The sequence below is a fragment of the Peromyscus maniculatus genome, chromosome 15 (genome assembly GCF_049852395.1).
Source record: "Peromyscus maniculatus bairdii isolate BWxNUB_F1_BW_parent chromosome 15, HU_Pman_BW_mat_3.1, whole genome shotgun sequence".
NCBI classification, from domain to species: domain Eukaryota; kingdom Metazoa; phylum Chordata; class Mammalia; order Rodentia; family Cricetidae; genus Peromyscus; species Peromyscus maniculatus.
The window spans coordinates 31,825,156-31,844,110 of NC_134866.1; the positions used below are offsets into that span (position 1 = coordinate 31,825,156).

The 18,955-nt window shown below is 42.4% G+C and overlaps 1 pseudogene; it reads left to right on the forward strand.

Moving 5' to 3' along the window:
• Positions 1–6,966: 6,966 nt before the first annotated feature.
• The window catches only part of LOC121822975 (small ribosomal subunit protein eS6-like), a 65,076-nt pseudogene continuing 53,087 nt past the window's right edge, over positions 6,967–18,955 (forward strand).

Sequence of the window (18,955 nt, forward strand, 5' to 3'; positions counted from 1 at the left end):
AGTTTGCTATCTGAAAGAGCTGAGACAGGGGAATTAAGCTCATTAGTCCATGAAGTGTTTTCTAAAGCCTCGAGCAATTCAGGTCCTCTGTGAAATGTTTCTTTATGTTACAACCAAAATAAAGTTCTGACCTGAACAGAGAGAGGGGAAGAAAGAGAGAGAGAGAAAGAGAGAGAGCACGCGCGGGAGAGAGCGCGAGAGAGCACATTAAAGAAAGAGGGTGGGTGTACAGAGATGGCTCTGTCAATGAAATGCTTGCACATCTTCAGAACACATGTTAAAAACAACCAGGCCTAGAGGTATGCACTTGTCATCCCAGCACTGGGAGTGGGTGGGACCTAGGCTCTTGCTGGTCAATCAGCCTGGTTTACCAGACAAGTTCGAGGCTAGGGAAAGACTGTCAAAAAAAAAAAAAAAAAAAAAAAAGATAAAACCTGAAGAATGATCCCAAGGTTGTGCTTTGGCCTCCACACTCATATGTATGCATGCACACACACATGTACTTGTACACACACACACACACACACACACACTATAGTAAGAAGGGGCCTAGGAGTGTAGGGCAATTGGTAAATTGCTTGCCTAGTGTACATAAGTTGGATCCCCAGTACTTCATAACCTGGGTGTGTTTGTGCACACCTACAATCCCAGCACCAGGGAAGTGAGACAGGAGAATCAGTAGTTCAAGGCCACACTTGGCTATATAGAGTTCAAGGGAAGCCTGGGCATATGAGATCCTATCTCAAAACAGAAAATTAAAAACAACCCCATACAAAACAAGACAACAATAAAAAGCCAACACCAAGCCTGGTGTGGTAGCTCATGCCTTTAATCTCAGCACTCAGGAGGCAGGCGCAGGGGCAAGGGCAGGGGCAGGGGCAGGGGCAGGGGCAGGGGCAGATCTCTGTGAATTCCAGGACAACCAGGACTGTTACACAGAGAAACCCTGTGTGGAAAAACAACAAAAACAAAACAAAACAACAACGAAAAACCCAAAACAAAACAACAGTAACAACAAACCCCAACAACAAAAAGAGAGCATGCATTCCTTTGTATTAGAACATACTAACTTTGATCTCAGAAATATTTCTCTTTTTCTCTCACGTTGGATTTACTCTATTAAAAATAGGAGAGAGGTTTGTATAGTGACATTGTGTTCCCCAAAATATTGTGCACCCTAATAAACTTATCTGGGGTCAGAGAACAGAGCAGCCACTAGATACAGAGGCTAGAAAATGGTGGCACACCTTTAATCCTAGCATTTCAGAGGCAGAGATCTACCTGGATCTCTGTGTGTTCAAGGATACAGCCAAGCATGGTGACTCACGCCTTTAATCCCAGAAAGTGAGCCTTTAATCCCAGGGAGTGATGGCAGAAAGTAGAAAGGTATATAAGGCGTGAAGACCAGAAACTAGAAGCTTTTGGCTGGTTAAGCTTTCAGGCTTTCAAGAAGCAGTTCAGCTGAGATCCATTTGGATAAGGATTCAAAGGCTTCCAGTCTGAGGAAACAGGACCAGCTGAGGAATTGGCGATGTGAGGAAGCTGTGGCTTGTTCTGCTTCTCTGATCTTCCAGTGTTCACCCCAATAACTGGCCTCAGGTTTGATTTTATTAACAAGACTCTTTAAGATTCATGCTACAGGTTTGACCCTCTTATTTCATCTGTCTCTTTTCCTGGTGGTGTCCAGACCCTACCAGACTCTCACCAGTGTAACAATATGGCCATTTGGCAAACAACCAACAGAAATGTGACTTCTGTTTGCAGTTGTATTGTATTCCAAAAGAAAGTATGGTCCTAATACACATTTGCTATAATGTACTCATAAAAGGTGGGTTTTTGAGCCTCCAGCACTAAATTTGTGTGTGTGTGTGTGTGTGTGTGTGTGTGTGTGTGTGTGTGTGTGTTATGCTGATTCTCTCCACTTGAGATTCAAAGCTTTGTGTTACAATGTGCTTTTCCCCGGACAATAGTTTCTTTCTCTCAAGAATTAAATTGAAATAGCTAATATAAACACATAGTCTAGTTTGAGTAATATCACTATCAGCTGTAAGCTTCTAAAATAGGTCCATGTGAAGATTCTGAGTTTTTTTTCATTATGAAAAATACATTTTAGAATTTCCCAGTGTTCACTTCGGGTGTGATGTATTTGATTTTTCTCTATTTGCTGTCACCTGTACAGGGCACATTTCCCCTTCCGTGCTTTTCACTAGACTGAGACTGGCTACTTCTGGCATTTGGCGTTTGTTATAGTAGCTTGTATTTTTTCCAGATGACTTCAGTGCAAGTCTCAGCACTATGTACATGAAGTGCTGTGTTTTTCAAAAATCAGAATTTAGTCTAACCCTTTTATATAGAAGAAAATGAAGCCATATGGAAAGATTTCATTTTTCAAATGTACTTTTAGCAGACAGAACATTTAAATTCTGCTGTTGTAGAGAGCAGGTTGAGTTCGTCTGGAGTCATTCTTTCTGTGGACTCTGAGTTTTCACCTCGAGCCATATACTATCTCTTGGCTTTGCATCTTACTCAACATGCCCCCTGCCCTTGTTTAGACAGATGTGAAGAGTGGAGGGGACTTAGGCAGATATTCTGGACAGCCAGACGAAGTCAGACATTCTTTGAAACTGATGCAATCTAAGTTTCAGAAAAGACCACAAAGCTCGTAAGACCTTTATCTGTTCCCTAGTGATGCTTTCAGGGGACTCAAGCCAAGCCATGGCATCTGTGGCCCATGGTAGATGGATACTTCTAATCCCACAAAAATAGAAAATGCTTTTCTGAGCTGGCTAGACTGTCTTCCTTTGGAGATCCTACCACTTTGTAGAATGTGAAGAAAACTCTCATGGAATCACGGAGAAAATATATCAGCCAAGAAATGTGCTGGAAGACATCTGCCTTATATATAACAATCTGCTGTTCAGAAAACAAAACTCAGATGCAAGAAAACTTAGAAACTACCCTTTGCTTGAGAAAGATAACAACAATGACTAGAAATGCATGTGGCTGACTTCACAAGCCAAGCACCCGACCGATTTATGAATGAGTAAATGTTGATTGTAGTCAGCCCTACTTGGATAGTACCTCTCTTGCCTCCAGGGCCTTCTTGTGGGCGTTGGAGATTTTGAGAACACATTGTCACGAGTATCCCAAAGAGCATGGGGAAGCCCAGTTGGAAAGATTCAGCCAGAAAAAGGAGTTTTGGGTACATGCTTCCCACCAGCTCCTGGCTATTTCCATAAGAAGGAACTGTTACTTGCACACTATGTGGGAAAAAAAATAGGCAAGCATATTCAAAATTGTGCATTTCTTAACAAAAATGATTGGCAGCAAAGTATAGATTAATACAGAAGATTCAATAAAAATTTTGAATTAAAAGCATATGTAAAGTTATTAAAAATCAAGTCAGAACACACAACATATCCTTTTTAGCAGTTTCATTGTTTTCTGAATTCTTTGTATTTTGGTGGTGTCTAAATAGCGCAAAAAGGAGACTTTTGAGTTTTTTACTTTATTGTTATAAATGAAATTCAAATGTTTCAATATGTCATAGTAGGTATCCCCTGGGTGTTTTTCATGGCTGGTGTATTGTATTTCAAAAAGCAGGTTGTAAGGCACTCACAACTGGGAATCTAATTTAGTCATTTGGATCCAGTATTTTCTTTTCTTTTATAAAAATTTAAAATCCTTATTTATTGTTAATTGCATGTCTGTCCTCCGTGTGTGTGTGTGTGTGTGTGTGTGTGTGTGTGTGTGTGTGTGTAGAGAGCAAGCGAGAGAGAGAGAGAGAGAGAGAGAGAGAGAGAGAGAGAGAGAGAGAATGAGAGAGAGAATGTGGAGATTAGAGGACACCACTGTGAGTTCTAGGGATTGGACTCAGGTTGTCAGACTTGTATGACAGCTGTTTTTACCTCCTGAGTCATTTTGCCAGCCCCACCAACCACACTGAGATGGGGTCTCACTATTTATGATACTCTCTATGTAGTTCAGGCTAGCCTTGAACTCTTGCCTTAGCTTCCTTATTGATGAGATTACAGGCATGGGGCACCAGATGCAGGCTTTTTGTTTGTTTGTTTGTTTGTTTTTGCTTTTGCTATTATATTGAAGTACAGTTGTATGTCACATAGACTGGGGGTCTCAGACTGAGTAAAAATGCATAAAAGAGAAAGGTCCTGAGCATAGACATTCTCTCCTCCCTTTTTCCCTCTCTGCTTCCTGATTGGCCCAGACACAAGCAGGTTCCTGCCGCCGTAGCTGCAAGCCTCCTAACTTCCCTGGCATGATGGACTTCCCCCCTGGAAACTGTGAGCCAAATAAATCTTTTCTGCTATGTTGCTTCTTGTCAGGGATTTGGTCACAACTGGGAAAGCAACTTTCCTCGATTCTCTCTCTCACTCATCCCTTCCTCCCTCCCTCCCTTTCCCCTTCTTCTGTTTTTTAAGTTGAAAGTTCTGTGTAAAAGTGGTATTTGGGATGAGTAGAAGCTTGCTGGGCGAGCGTGAGGACCTGAGTTTGAATCCCCAGAAGCTGCACCAAGCCAGACATGGTAGCACAGGACGGTAACCCCAGTGCTCCTGCAGTGATGGGAGAGCCACACAAAGCCAGGCTCAGCAGCACAGGACAGCAACACCAGTGCTCCTAAAAGAGATGGGAGAATTCCTGGAAGGTCATGGTCCAACTCACCTGGAAAATGTCGTGGTAAACAATGAAGAGACCCTGTCTCAGGTACCGTAGACGGTGAAGACTGACACCCAAAGCTGTCCTTTGGCTTCTGCTTGTGCTGTAGCACACACACACACACACACACACACACACACACACACACACACACACACATATACACACACACACTCACACACACACACACATACACACACACATACACATACACACACACACACACACACAGAGAGAGAGAGAGAGAGAGAGAGAGAGAGAGAGAGAGAGAGAGAGAGAGAGAGAGAGAGAGAGAGACTTTTAAAAAGCAGTGTTTATTGGACATTGTAGTTTCATCATTGGATTCATTGGTCAACCCAAAGTGTAGGTAGGTCATGCCATTCCCATCCCTTAATTTCCTCCATTGTTCACATCACCTCTCTGGGAACATTGTCATGTGGCTCATAGGCCCAGTGCCTGCTCCCTTCCTCTCCAAGTCTATTGACTGACGTTGTCTATAGCTTTCAGTCACATTGAGTCCCTTTATTTCTCTGAATGTGCCCAGCTCTCTATCTTTAGGATTGTTGCCTTGTGTCTTCCCCTTCCCTGTTGTGTACTTTGGCCAATTCCTATTTGTTTTCCAGGATGTTATTTTTCTTCAGGAGATTTTCCAGAAGCACAAATCATTGCCCCCCTCCTCTCTCTTCCTTTCTCCCAAGGGAGAAAGGGTTTATTTGACCAACAGTTCCAGATTACAATTCATCAGTGCAGGGAAGACAATGCTGCAGAAGCTTGAAGCTGTTGCTTGCTCCACATCAGAGAGGAAGGAATTAATGTATACGTGCTTGCCTTCAAATCACTTTCTTCACTTTACATAGCTCAGGACTCTCTACCTAGGGAATGGTACCACCCACAGTGGGCAAGAATTAAATAATCAGTGTACTCACAAACATGCCCACAGCCTAACCTGACTAGACAGCCTTTCATGGACACTTTTAACCCCAGATGGTTCTTGATTATGTCAAGTTGACAACTACCACTTGTAAGTAACGTACATGGGTATATACACTGAACAATGAGATGATTCACACTTCCTGTTAGATGGGCAAGGCAGTGGTAGACTTCCTCCCAATGCCCCCAGACAGTATACAATTCAAACTTTGGTATTTATTTCTGGTATTTTCCATCTAATGGTTCTTAATATGCTATATTGTATTTGTTTATTGATTTTTTTTCCTCACTGGATGTAGGCTCCGTAAGATCGAGAAGAGCACCTTTCTCTCTCATCTTTGGATATTTGAAGTGGTGTTTATCAAATCAATCATAAATGGCAATATTCTCCGGAGGGTGAATTGCAGGTGATCTTTCAAGTTACATTCATTTATACAACAAACACATACTACCCATCTTGTAAAATTGTGAAAATGTAATGAGTTAAAATATCAAAAAGTAAAATAAAAATCAGACAGTTCTAGGGAAAGGATAAAGGAAGATGACACATTAGTCATTTGTGGTTGGTATTTAAGGGGTGACAGAATTCAGAACCCTGCCTACCCCATCCCTAAATCTACGTGTGTTAGTAAAGTTCAGAGTGTGATGATTGTGAAGACAGCCTGTTAAAGGCAGGTAGAATTAGTAAGGTGGTGATTGCCATGAAGAGCCTTAGACACGAGAGATGGAACCAGTTATGAGCATTTTTGGAAAATGGCAAGGAAGCAACAGAGTTCCAAAGAGAAGGAAAACAGGAGCTGCTGGATTGCATCTATGAGAAAAAAGAGGAAGAAAAGGAAGCGTGGAGGAGAGGAGAGTGAAAAAAGAAGACAGAGGTGAAGTAGGGATGGAGAAGCAGGGCTTAGAAGGGAAAAGAGGTAAGGCAGAAAGAAACCTAGGACCACAGCTCAGGAAGGAATGAGGATAAGGAAAACCCACATGTCCCCTCCTCATGAGGCATCTGGTTCCTTGTCCCTTGTGGAGCTGCCTCATTTGGCCTTCCAGGTGTGGCTACCAGAGCCCCTGTGTCCTGCAGGGGTCTCTGAAAAGCCCTCTTTGGATCCCTCTCCTTTGCTTTGGGAGGTTTTGTCTTCCCAACTTAAGTGTACTGGGCCTCCAGACTGAGCCATCTATTTACATTTTGAAATGTGAGCGCTCAGTGTGAACTTTCCCTACCCTGCGGTATCCGTGTGCCTGGGACAAAAGACATGACTAGCTGTCAGAACACAGAAGTATGCAGCCGGCCTGCAGGTCAGGTCACAAAGCAAGGTTGTTTAAAAAGTACAGGGCTCCTCTCTGGAGACAGCTGTGAGTGCCCGCAGCATGTGTCGGCTGCGCGAAAGACGGAACTCAGGACAGAAGGGAACACGCAGAGCACCGGATGAATGGAAAGGTGCCACGGAGCGTTTTAAACTGGTGTGAAGTCAGGTTTGAAGTGCTGAGGTCGGAGGGTAAGCTCTCTTCCTTCTAGAGCCCAAGTCATTTTCTGGCAGGTTTTCAGAAAAACCTTTGGTAGGGACCAGGGGTAGGGACAGAAGGCCTGGCCGAAGTCTCTGTGGCCTGTCCTGCTAGCTGAAGACTGTAGGTTGGAGTTTGCTGTTGGTTTTAGCACAAGGACCAGCTCCAAATGATTGACAGGTGCTCTCCGAGGCACTGTGTGGGGAACAAATCTAGGCTGGAGTCCAGTTGTGATCATGTTTCACTGGGTTTAGGAGGGGATAGTGGCCATACTCGAATCCTGCTGCAGATTCCACTTTAACCATCAGTAAATGGTCTTCAAAATGCATAATCTTGGCCACTGCCTAGTGCGTGTACCTAATAAAATTGATTTTGAAGTTGAAAGCACTAATGCAGGTGGTTAAATTGCTTCCATTATTCCTGGGGAAGAACCCAACCTTCGCGAGATGATGAAATTCAATATATGGAATGACATAGAACATCGTGAAATTTGCTTGATTTTGTGGACCTGGATTTATGAGGCCATAGAGATTATTGCTGAGGTTGGCTGTTAAATTTGTGAATGATTACAGAAAGCGGCGCTTGACAGAGCCGTGTTGGACCCCAGGCTCCAGGGACTCATCCATTGCTGTCAGGGGACTTTCGACTTTCTGGTCTTGTTTTTCTGCTGGAACGATTCACATTTAACGTTCCGTCCTCCATTTTTGTGATGCCATGCTTTAGGACTCTTTGTAGACACTATCCTGTCTATAGGCCATGTGCTTGCATGACAGCATTGGCCGGCATTACGGCTCTGCCTTTGGAAAACTGTTATTGTGCTGTAGAAACGGCGTGGGCCTGGGGGCAGGACCATCCTGGCTTCAAACCTGGGCTCTGCCACATATTCGCTGGGTTGTCCTAAGTTAATCACATGGCTTCACTCGGGTCACACCCATTCTGTGTGGTGCTCCTTTCCATATGTTTATCTTTTCAAGGTTGATTGTGTTAATCATCTCTCGCAGGCCTAAGGTTGATTTCTCTACTTGCATGTTTTAGTAGGATTTATAGGAATTCCATAAAACAGCAAACACCTAAACAAACTTAAGTTGGTCAAGAGACGATAGAATTTTTTTTTTTTTGACTCCACTGTTCCCAGCAGGTCTATTGACAGAAGTATTTATTTCTCAGAATATTATGGTTGCTCGACATGAAGAGACACATACAGAAGATAGGTGGGGCTGTGTCTTTTTTTGATGTTGAATATAATGTCCAATAGAAAGACTTAGGAATAAGAGAACCACATTTTTAAAGCGTCTCCACCCCGCCCTGTGTAAATCAGCTTTGCACATCCACCTCTGCACTGGCACAAGTGGTAGAACTTTGGTTTGCACCTCTCATAGGAGGGTGAGAAAAGTTGCTTGGCTTTGGGCCTTTTTAAGGCTGTATCTACAATGATCTGTAAACCTGAATAGCTCTTTAGTGTTCTGATAGGAGAGAGGTGTGTCTATTGAATTAGCCTGGACTGAAGCCTGAGCCAGGGTAAGGTTGCAATGTAGCTTTCGTTTGGGGAATTTGCTTCCCTACCAATACCCCCAGGGTGAAGTAAATCAGAGTGAGTGATTTTGATGTATTTTATTGACTCCATCAATCAAATCAACATCAGTCAAAATAACCTGTTCTGTTATTTTAAGGAAGGCAAGGCTAGCCCTAGTTGTTTTCCTATAACCTATACAATAACAACGTACACACACACACACACACACACACACACACACACACACACTTGATCTATAACTATAAAAAGAGAAGAAAAAATAGAACTCATGAATATATACAGTCATCATAAGAATAAACATTTGATTTCAATGGCGTTGAAGGTGTCAGGACCTAAATCCTTTTGTTGGGGTTAGGACACAGTTTGGAAACAGGTTTAAGATTCTGGCTTCCCCAGTCAAACAGTTGTTGCTTATAATTGTTATGGGGATAGAAGTTTGGTTCAAGATCTGGATCCATTGGGGAACACTACCTTAATAAGTGCAATTATTCCTTTTAGATGAAATAAAACGTCATCTTGAAATTGTGCAGTTGCGGCTTTTCTTCAGACAAGCTCACTCTCTGGTTCTCACACAGTGATGTTTACAGTTCTTCCTGTTTCCCAAAGACGTTGATTACTGGCAGATAGATCATCCCTGACCAGCCATCCAGAGTGCACATGCTCTGTGTAAATATTCTTGCAGCCAAATCTAGTCTTCAGAGTCTAACTTCTACCAACATAGCCCATTGTATTAAAAGATTGTCTTTCTGCATGGTGGACTTTTCCACCTTTGTTTATGTTACCATTGTTTTTAGTATCGGAGCTTGGCTCTGGTAATTCTAAGGAGCTAGGCTAGGCCATCCATCCCCAATAAACCAATTAAAGAGACAAGTAACAGTGAAAAGCAGAGAGAGGAGATCTATTCAATGTGGCCACATTGGGAAGAGGAACAAATGAACAGGCCCAATGACTCCCTAAATCTGTCTTTGGGGTCCTTGCATGGGGTTTGGGTTTAAACAGACAGCATGAAGGATGCATAGCCAATCCAGTCACGGTGTGGTCCCACTTGGCACCATCTCAGCTCCAGGCTGCCCTGCAAGGCGAGCTGACAAGCTGTGAGGGCTGTGTGAAATCTCCTGGGAGACAAGTTCCTCTTCTGACTGATGCTAGGGCTCCGGGCTTTCCTCTTTTCTAGTATGAGATTCTCAGGAAAATTCCTATACCTGGGGACCATTGGCTCAAGAGTCTTAATGGCCAATAGGAGAGGCACACTATCTCTTTAAAATGTATTCATTTCTGCAAAGATGGCTACATTTGTGAGATTCAATGTTATACAAATCACGCTTAAAAGTATTTTAAAATCTCTTCTTTGATAATTTTATACATACACAATGTATCTTGATCACATGTACTTGTAACTTTGCCCTCTCATCTCCCAGGGATCTTACCTTCCCTAACACATGTCTCTCCCGTCTTCCTGTCCTCTTTCTTTCTTTCTTTCTTTCTTTCTTTCTTTCTTTCTTTCTTTCTTTCTTTCTTTCTTTCTTTCTTTCTTTCTTTCTTTCCTTCTTTCTTTCTTTCTTTCTTTCCTTCTTTCTTTCTTTCTTTCTTTCTTTCTTTCTTTTTTTCCTAAGTCATTGGGTCCAATTAGTGCTGCTAACATGCACCTGGGCAACCTACCAGTGACCACATCTTCCAAGAGAAATGACTCCACCTCCACCAGTGGCCATCATTTGTCAAGAGTTCCCAAGCTAATGGTGGAGTCCCACAGACCCCTCGTCCAGCCATGTTGGAATTATTAACTGGCTTGATCTTGTGCAGGAATTGTGCAAGCAATTAGAGTTGTTGTGAATTCAGGAGTACAATGGCCATGCCATGTCTAAGGCAGCATTTCATAATAGTCTTTCCATTTTTCTCCTCTTACATTCTTTTCTCCCTTTCTCCTGTGATGTTTCCTCATCCTTGCAGATGATATTGTTGTCCCATTTAGGGCTGAGCAGTCAACAGTGAATTGTTCTCAGCACTTTGACCAGTTAAGCGTTGACCTCTGCCATTCCCCCTCTCCCCCGCCCCCCTCCCCCCACCCACCACTTTCATACCACATGTGTTCTAGAATGCCCCCCCTCCACACACACACCTTAAGGCCTCTTCCCCTCCCATTTTATCATGCTCTTGGGCTCTCTTCCTGACCTCTTCAGACTCTGAATTACACTCACAAATGTAAAAATTCAAAGCTAGGATCCACATGGGAGAGAGGACATGTGGTTAATCTTGCTAAGTCTGGGTTGTCTCACTTAGTATGACATTTTCCAGTTCTGTCCATTTCCCCCCATAAATTTCATTTCATTTTTCCTTGCAGTTGAATAAAATTCCATTGTACATATGTATCACATTTTCATTATTCACTTATCAGTTGATGGACACTTCCTAACTCTTGTGAACAGAGTCACAGTGAACATGATGTACAAATATCTGTGGTAAAGATAGAAATCATATTTTTAAGGTCAGCTGCACAGTAGATTACCACCTACTATCATGGCCATTCTTGAATTTGTTAGACACTGTGATCGAGGCTTAGTGATACTGTATTTCTTTCTTTCTATAAAGTTAGGTGTTAGTATATCTACTTCATATATGAGAAGACTGAGGTTAGGAAAAGTGAAATGACTTACCTGTGGTCCTGCAGATGATTTGCAAGACTTGGGGCTTAAAGCCTGTTCTCTTTAGGTTCCTTAAACAAAACAAAACAAAACAAAAACAAAACAAAACAAGCTATTAAAATACTATCTATTGAATACAAATACTTTAGAGGTAAACTAACCTTTCATTTTTCTAAAAAAATAATCGAATATAGAAAGATTTTACTTTTCTCTTTTCCCTCTTTTATGAGTGTTACAAGTCATCCCCTTTTGAAGAACCCAATGTGGCAATTTTAAAAGGAAAACCCCAAGTTGTCTAGTACCAAAAACATGCCTGAGTTTGAATTCCTTCTCTGCAACTTATCTGTGATCTCAGGTTAGGGCCTCAGTCTGGTTCCACCAGAGCTATTCAGATGGTGCTCTGTTGGACATGTCCTGCCTGGAGGCACACCAATGAATGAATGATTCTGACTGAACTAAGTGAGTGAAGTCTAGGGTGGCTGTTCATGCGGTGTGAACTGAGCTACTGTCTTTGATGGTCAGCGTCTGATATATGGAGCCTCGCGTCCTGGTTCCTCGAAGACCTTTCTGCTTTTGTGTGCATCATATATATTCACTGAGCTCTCTGAGCGCAGATCCTACCGGTTCTCAACCAGAGGCAAGGAGCCACAGCTGCTGCCCCAGTGGAGATGTGCTCAGACTCTGGCTCTTGAATACTAATGCCCAGAGAGTGACTACATTGTCTGAGCTCTTCTGAGAATGTCTCTCAAAGAACCTTCGTATTCCATTCACGTCTGCTTAAGTTTTGTGGAGCAAACTTGACTTTGACACCAGGGTCGACAAACTTCATCTGTGTGCCAAATCTAGACATCTGCCTGTGTTTCTGTGGCCTTTGAGCTACCAACAGCTTATTATCATCTTTAAATTGGGAAGGAGGAATTAAGAGAATAATGTTTTGTGACATGTGAAAATGATATGAAAGTCACATTTCAGAGTCCACGAATAAAGTTTTATTGGAACACAGCCATGCTCACTCGCTTACATGTTGTCTCTGGCTGCAGTGAGGATTGTAATACTGCGACAGAGACCATATGGCTTGCAAAGCATAAACTATTTACTATCTGGCTGTTTATGGAAAGTGTTTGCCAATCCTTGATCTAAACTATTCTACTACCTTCTATTTACGGTTTCCCCTTGTTCTAAGAAGTTCTTTCTTGCACACATTAATCATTTTACTTCTGACTCTGGTGTCTGCAGAGTGGCAGTGATGGGTTTGTTGATTCAGAAAACAATCTTCTACTAATGGGGTTTGGTGTGGGGGACTGGATGTAGCCGTCAACAAAATGAAGACAGCCAGCTTTAGGCCCGATTCTTTCATTAGCTAAGACCCAAGACAAACCATCCAACTCGGGGGATTTTTTGAGAAATAAACTATCTCACAGGTTTTCAACCTCTACTTTGAGGTGTTCTGGCCAGTCTGAGTCCATTCGGGATAAAATGGAAAAAGGGGTTTCCGTCCTCTGACTCTTGACCTTCAGCCAGATCATCCCTGGAATCATAGATTTGACACCCTGGATATCTGCATAAAATTTTAATGAATGGGAAGGATTGGCTGCTGTACGGTTTTTAAAAAGCCACAGAACCAGACCATCCATACCTAAGGCCTCTCACAGTCCTTTGGGAAGAAGAGGAAGGAAGAACTTTGGGATGTGATGCTACTCAGCAGTTTAAACCATGGCCAGGAGATGCTGTCCTTCAGGATCTAAATCTGGCTTGCTGGCACATTATGGAACAGGCCACCTGTTTCAGTTTTCCCATCTGGATAACAGAAGTAGCACATGACCGGCTTCTCTGAAACATATGGCTGTTATGGCAATGCCATTATTTGAACAAGAATTAATTGGTGGTCTTGCTCTTTGTCAGCTTTCTAACAATTTGCAAATGTAGATTCCACCAAGGAAACTGAATCGTGAAGAACATCTTATTTATGGCCCTGGAGGTTGACAAAGTTTTGATAAGCAATTCTCTAAAAATCAACTTGCACATCATGTTGACTTTGTATGTTCCATAGAAGACCATTATGGTTTTGATTGTTGGTGTTCCTTAGGAAGCCATTTGAAAAAGGATAAATATCAAACCACAATTTTCCCTTTCCAACGTGGACATGAGTATATGTGTTTTAGGTGCATTTATCTTTGAACTGATAAACATCTTCAGTTATTATTTTTACAAGGCAAGCTTAGGGGAAATTTCAGCCACAGTCCCTGTATTTTATGCCCATTTGCAAATGACTGTTCATCCGCTCACTTGAAGTGATTAATGACAGAGAGCAGGCCAATTGCTTAAGATACAGATTTGATTTATTTTCACTAAATGTGGCTTAATGGTGGATACATTGGGGAGCTGGTGCTCCTAGCTAGTCTACAGTCAAATGTTGTAAGTATAAGTGAATGAAAAGACAAAGAAGGGATTTTCAAGGGGGAAATAGAGTAGTCCATTACATTTTATTTAGATAAACGCATTCGGTTGAGTCAAAAGAAGACTGCTGATTACTAAATGCCAAGCATCGTGGTTGGATCTACAGCTCATAGAAGAGTTTAGAGGCAAAGAGAGGACCCTGTCTGCTTAGCTCAGACACCCCCTCCCTTCCCTGGCCCAGGGCTCTGGAGCCCAGCTGGCGGGCAGGACTTAGCAATGGAAACATTGCATGAAATGGATAATGTTCTCTTATCTTCCCCAATCCTCTTCCCCAACTTCCAGTTTTGACAGCATTGATTTATGTTTCCAATTGTCTTCAGAAAGGAGATTTGAAGAGGTGACATGGACTTAGAATTGTATCTATTGAGAGGAGGTCTGGAGCCCTGTCCACCGTGTACCATTAGGGAATAGATTCATGGAAGTTCTGATGTTTTACTGTCAGGGTTCCCGAGAAGGGCTGGAATCCCATCCTGGGTCTGGAGTTGGCTCTGTCTCCACACTCTCACATCTGGCCAATCACTTGATTTTCTTCTCAGGTTCCTGAGGGGAGGGGACTCCTTTCTTCTGGTCATTATTTCTCACCACATTGTTGTGGTAATTCCCTGAAGACAACTCTTCAGCACTTGGCTTCTATTGGGAGACTTCACAAATGCATGGGAATAAGACCAAGAAGGCACAGTACGGTGAAGCGCCTTGAAATTTATGATCATGTTGTGGTAACTGGGGGAGTGGAGGGTTTGTTTCAAAGTCTAGTTCAATCTCCTGAAGTTGGGAACCTTGAAAGGAACTCTGACTTTGGAGGGTTCGAATTTGTTAGTTCTTGGCTAAGCACAAGTTTCCATTCCTAGGGAAGAAGTCTATAAAAAGGCCATTTGGACTTCAAAGAGATGATATTTTGATGCATTGAGTGTACATATGAATCAGAAACATGTGGATTAAATTTCCCATTCGTACACGTGGCCTTGAAAATTTCAGAGAAAAATGTCTGGCAAAGTGGGCCTGGGATTTGGCTAACAACAGAACTTTTCTCATGTTTAGGAAGTTTTATCTTCTTCCACATGCCCCCTGTGATGTGACTGACATGGCCTGGTGTAAACCCAGAGGGTAGAAGGGGGAGAATTATCTTGTGATAAATACATATTGACTTTAGTAAGGGGGAAGTGGACACGGACCTTCTCTCGCAGGGTGACTGCCATTTACAGAAACTCCAAACACAACCAAATCATTTCCTGGAACAAGGGCATGGGAAAGTGAGACACCAATTACACTGGCGGCCAGTGCTGAGGGGCAGTTGGCTCTGTTTAATGACTAGTGTTCTGCCTTTCAGACTAAGGCCACCATCAATGGGATGTGACCTTGCTAGGCAGTCCTTAAAGACCTTAAGAAATGAAGCATCCTCTTGACATTTGCTGTCAAAGCACCCATCTCCACACCAGCCTTGGCTTGTTCATCTGAGGCTACCTATCTGTAGCATCCATAGGATGCTCTCCCGGGTTCCTCTTGGGGAGACTGCAGAGGAAAGGAACTGGGACATCACATCAATGTCAGCTTTGGTGTAGATCTCCAGTGCACATCTTCCAAACATCAGAGTGTCCTGCATTCCTCCTGGAGGAGAACATAAAGCTCAAATCATTGTTGGACTGAAGCTTGGGAACAATATTCTTTCTTTTTGTTCTTCAATGATATCTTTTTCTGTGCTTATAAGTAATTCTTGCTCATTATCAAAATTTGGAAAACACAGATAATTATACAAAAGAAAATAAAAACAACCACAGTCCCCCAGTTTGGTCAAGCAACATGGATATTTTTCCCATGCCATTAACTATTTTCCAAAACATGACTTTTAACAACCCTTTCAAATTTCACAGTATATATATTAGAATCTATTTAGACAATCTTCTGTTGTCTATATCTAGTTTGTTCCTGAAGCATGTGTGTGTGTGTGTGTGTGTGTGTGTGTGTGTGTGTGTGTGTGTGTGTGTGAGAGAGAGAGAGAGAGAGAGAGAGAGAGAGAGAGAGAGAGAGAGAGAGAGATAATGTAGTAATAAACATTCCTGAACATAAATCTATACCCCCATCTCTGATTATTTCCTTAAGGTAAGTTACTGATTTAGATTGTGTGAACATTTTTATTCATTTCTTAACATTATGCCAAGTAGGTTTCCAGGAAGTTTGCATTAATTTATATTCCCACCTGCAGTGTGGGTCAGAATCTCTTCCATTCTTTGAAGCCACTACTGTTCTAAAGGCTCTTTCTCCTTCCATATGGGAATGCTTCTGGATCTTTTGTCCTGGAATAAGCATGGCAGTGACCATAGATGGCAACCCGAGCAATGAGGAGGAAATAGCCCTGCTGAGCCTTTAGGAATATCTCACTGGATTAAGTGTCTATATATTTTTCTCTTTTCCCAGCCAGTCAGAACCCTATCTCTTTTCTGTATCCTTTAAGTGGCTGCTTCTCTTGGGGTTTCCTGAAAGCCAGTTCTGTCTAGTTAGATGCATAGTAGAGGTGCTTGTTGTAGAGTTTATCTTCCAAAGATGTGAGAATGATTCTCCCACCCAAAGAGGTCAAAAGAGACCTGGGATATGGAACAATCAGACAGAATATGGCCCAAAGCCAGAATGCCATTTTCTTCATTCACCCACGAGGGTTATCTGCTGGTTGATGTAGCCTAGAGCTGGCTGAACTCTATTATCTGAATAGCCAGGGGTTTCAGCATCAGGGGATGGCACTCCAGATATATAATCCTGTCTCTTGGTGTAAGTGGGTAATGCCTATCTGCATCCCAAATCCCAGTTCCCTCCCATATCACCCCATGGCTCAGGAATTCAAATTGACATTAATATTAGGTTAAGGAACACACACACTCTGGGAAAGTAAATTCTCCTTTAAGCAAGCCATCAATTAACAAGATTCAAAGTCAACTACAGAGAGAGAGCCTCTGCAGTTGCTTTGTTGAATTATTCCCGACAAAAATAATTTACTCTCTTCATTAACCAAATGCTTAGAGTCTCTGGAAACCGAGGAACAATCTTTTAAAAAACAGTTGGAAAACGGGAAGCAAAACAAACAGGAGAGTCAACCCTAAGAATTTTCAATTACTTTGGGCTACATAACATCCTGACAGGCATAATTAATGATATAATTTCCTGAGTGTCCATAAGACCCCTTTACCCCTAAAACATATAACATACACATATAACAAAACCAACAGGTAATTAAAGCGCTTCCCATTTTTAAGGGGTAAACCCTTCTGAGACATGGCAGTCAGCATCCGGGCTCCACCTCCCACTCTTTATTAACTGACATGTCAAAGAAAAAAGCCATATCGTTTTTATGTTCCCACAGCACAGAAACTAATTTTGGGTATTTTAGGCCAGAGAGATTTATAGGCCAGCACCAGAACCTTCGCCCAGGTTCCTGGGAGAGTAGTAACATTCCGGAGCTGGATGGATTTAGTGTCCACCCTGTTTAAAATTATGGGGTCCTGTCAAACCTGTGGGTATCCCCGAGTAACCTTCTATTATGGCCCAGCTGTTCCTTCAAAGAAGCCATGGAAAAATGTCAGGGTATCATGGTGGGTCTCCCCTCCCCTGCCGGGCCACCTTAGGGAGGATTGGGTTGAGCAGCAGAGTTTCGGGGCTCATGGGAACCTCCTGCCAAGTGTGCTGATGGTGGCCTTGAGGTTGAGTATTTAGTGGGGTGGGGGCAGAGGTAGTGGGGGAGAAGTATTTTGGAGCAACTGTTCTCTTTCTTTGGATCAGCCTTTAGAGGAAGACATTTCATTTAAAAATCATATAGAGTTAAGTTTTAATATTTATTTAAAAATTTTCTAGCTCTAAAGAGAAAAAAAAACTGTTGCTCATTTGTTGGCCAATGAGAAATAAGGTTGATTCACTTGACAAGATTAACTGCTTTTGATAGCTACAAAAGGAAGGCATAAAAACTTTAAACCTACCCACAACAGATTACCTCTTTATTCTAATGAAACTTTTCTTAAAGCCCTGGAACAACACAATCGGGTCTTCCGGGAACATGGCATAGACCAGTGAAACCTGTATTGGAAGTCTTTCAAGCTGTGTGATGTGAGTAAAATTTTCACCTCTCTGGGCATATTCTCTAAGCTCAAAATGAGTATCAGCTTTGTAAAACCATTCTTTGTAAGACTGACTCAAGAATGAAAGGATGGCACACATGTAAGTTGTGAACAGGGTCTGATCCCTGGTCGTCCTACAAAAGTGGAGGCCCTGGGTGTGATTATTGGGAACGCCATGAGGAATGACAACCCTTGACTGGCTAGAGTGTATAAAAGGTGAAAGCAAAGAGACAATAAACGTCACCATGGGCTCTATGAAGAAACTAGGTGAAAGCCAGGTGACAGCTCCATGGCTTCAGGTCCTATGTCTTGGTTTGCTCATGACCATACCTCAGATATCTGGTAAATGGTAGCACACAGGCTGTGACTATTGGAGGACTAAGTGAATGAATGAATGAATGAATGGGAAACATTCATGAATGAACAAATGAATATGAAGACCTAGTTTCAGTCCCCATTATCGATAGAGATTTCTCTAATCCATTTTAGGTGTGTGTGCATACCTGTATTGTGTGTGTGTGAGACCACGTGTGCATGTGTGTGTGTGTTTTTTGTGTGTGTTTATGTGTATTCTTGTGTTGTGTTTCTCTCTGTGTTTGTGTTTTTTCTGGTGTGGGTATCTGTTGTGGATATTGTTCTATATAAATAAAACACTGATTGGCCAGTGGCCAGGCAGGAAGTATAGGCAGGACAAGGGAGAGGAGAATTCTGGGAAGTGGAAGGCTGAGTCAGGGAGACACTGCCAGCCACTGCCATGACAAGCAGCATATGAAGATGCCAGTAAGCCACGAGCCACGTGGCAAGGTATAGATTTATAGAAATGAGTTAATTTAACATATAAGAACAGTTAGCAAGAAGCCTGCCACAGCCATACAGTTTGTAAATAATATAAGCGTCTGTGTGTTTATTTTATAAGTGGGCTGTCTGATTGCCGGGGCTTGGTGGGACCCGGAGAGAAAACTCCAGCTACAGGTATCTGTGTGACTCTGTGTATTCTGGTGTGTGTGTGTGTGTGTGTGTGTGTGTGTGTGTGTGTGTGTGTAGCTCTAGAAGGCAAGAATTTTGCCTTACTTTTCTCTTAAGTTTTCCCTTCACCATGACTGACCTCTCAGATTCTCAGCTTATGC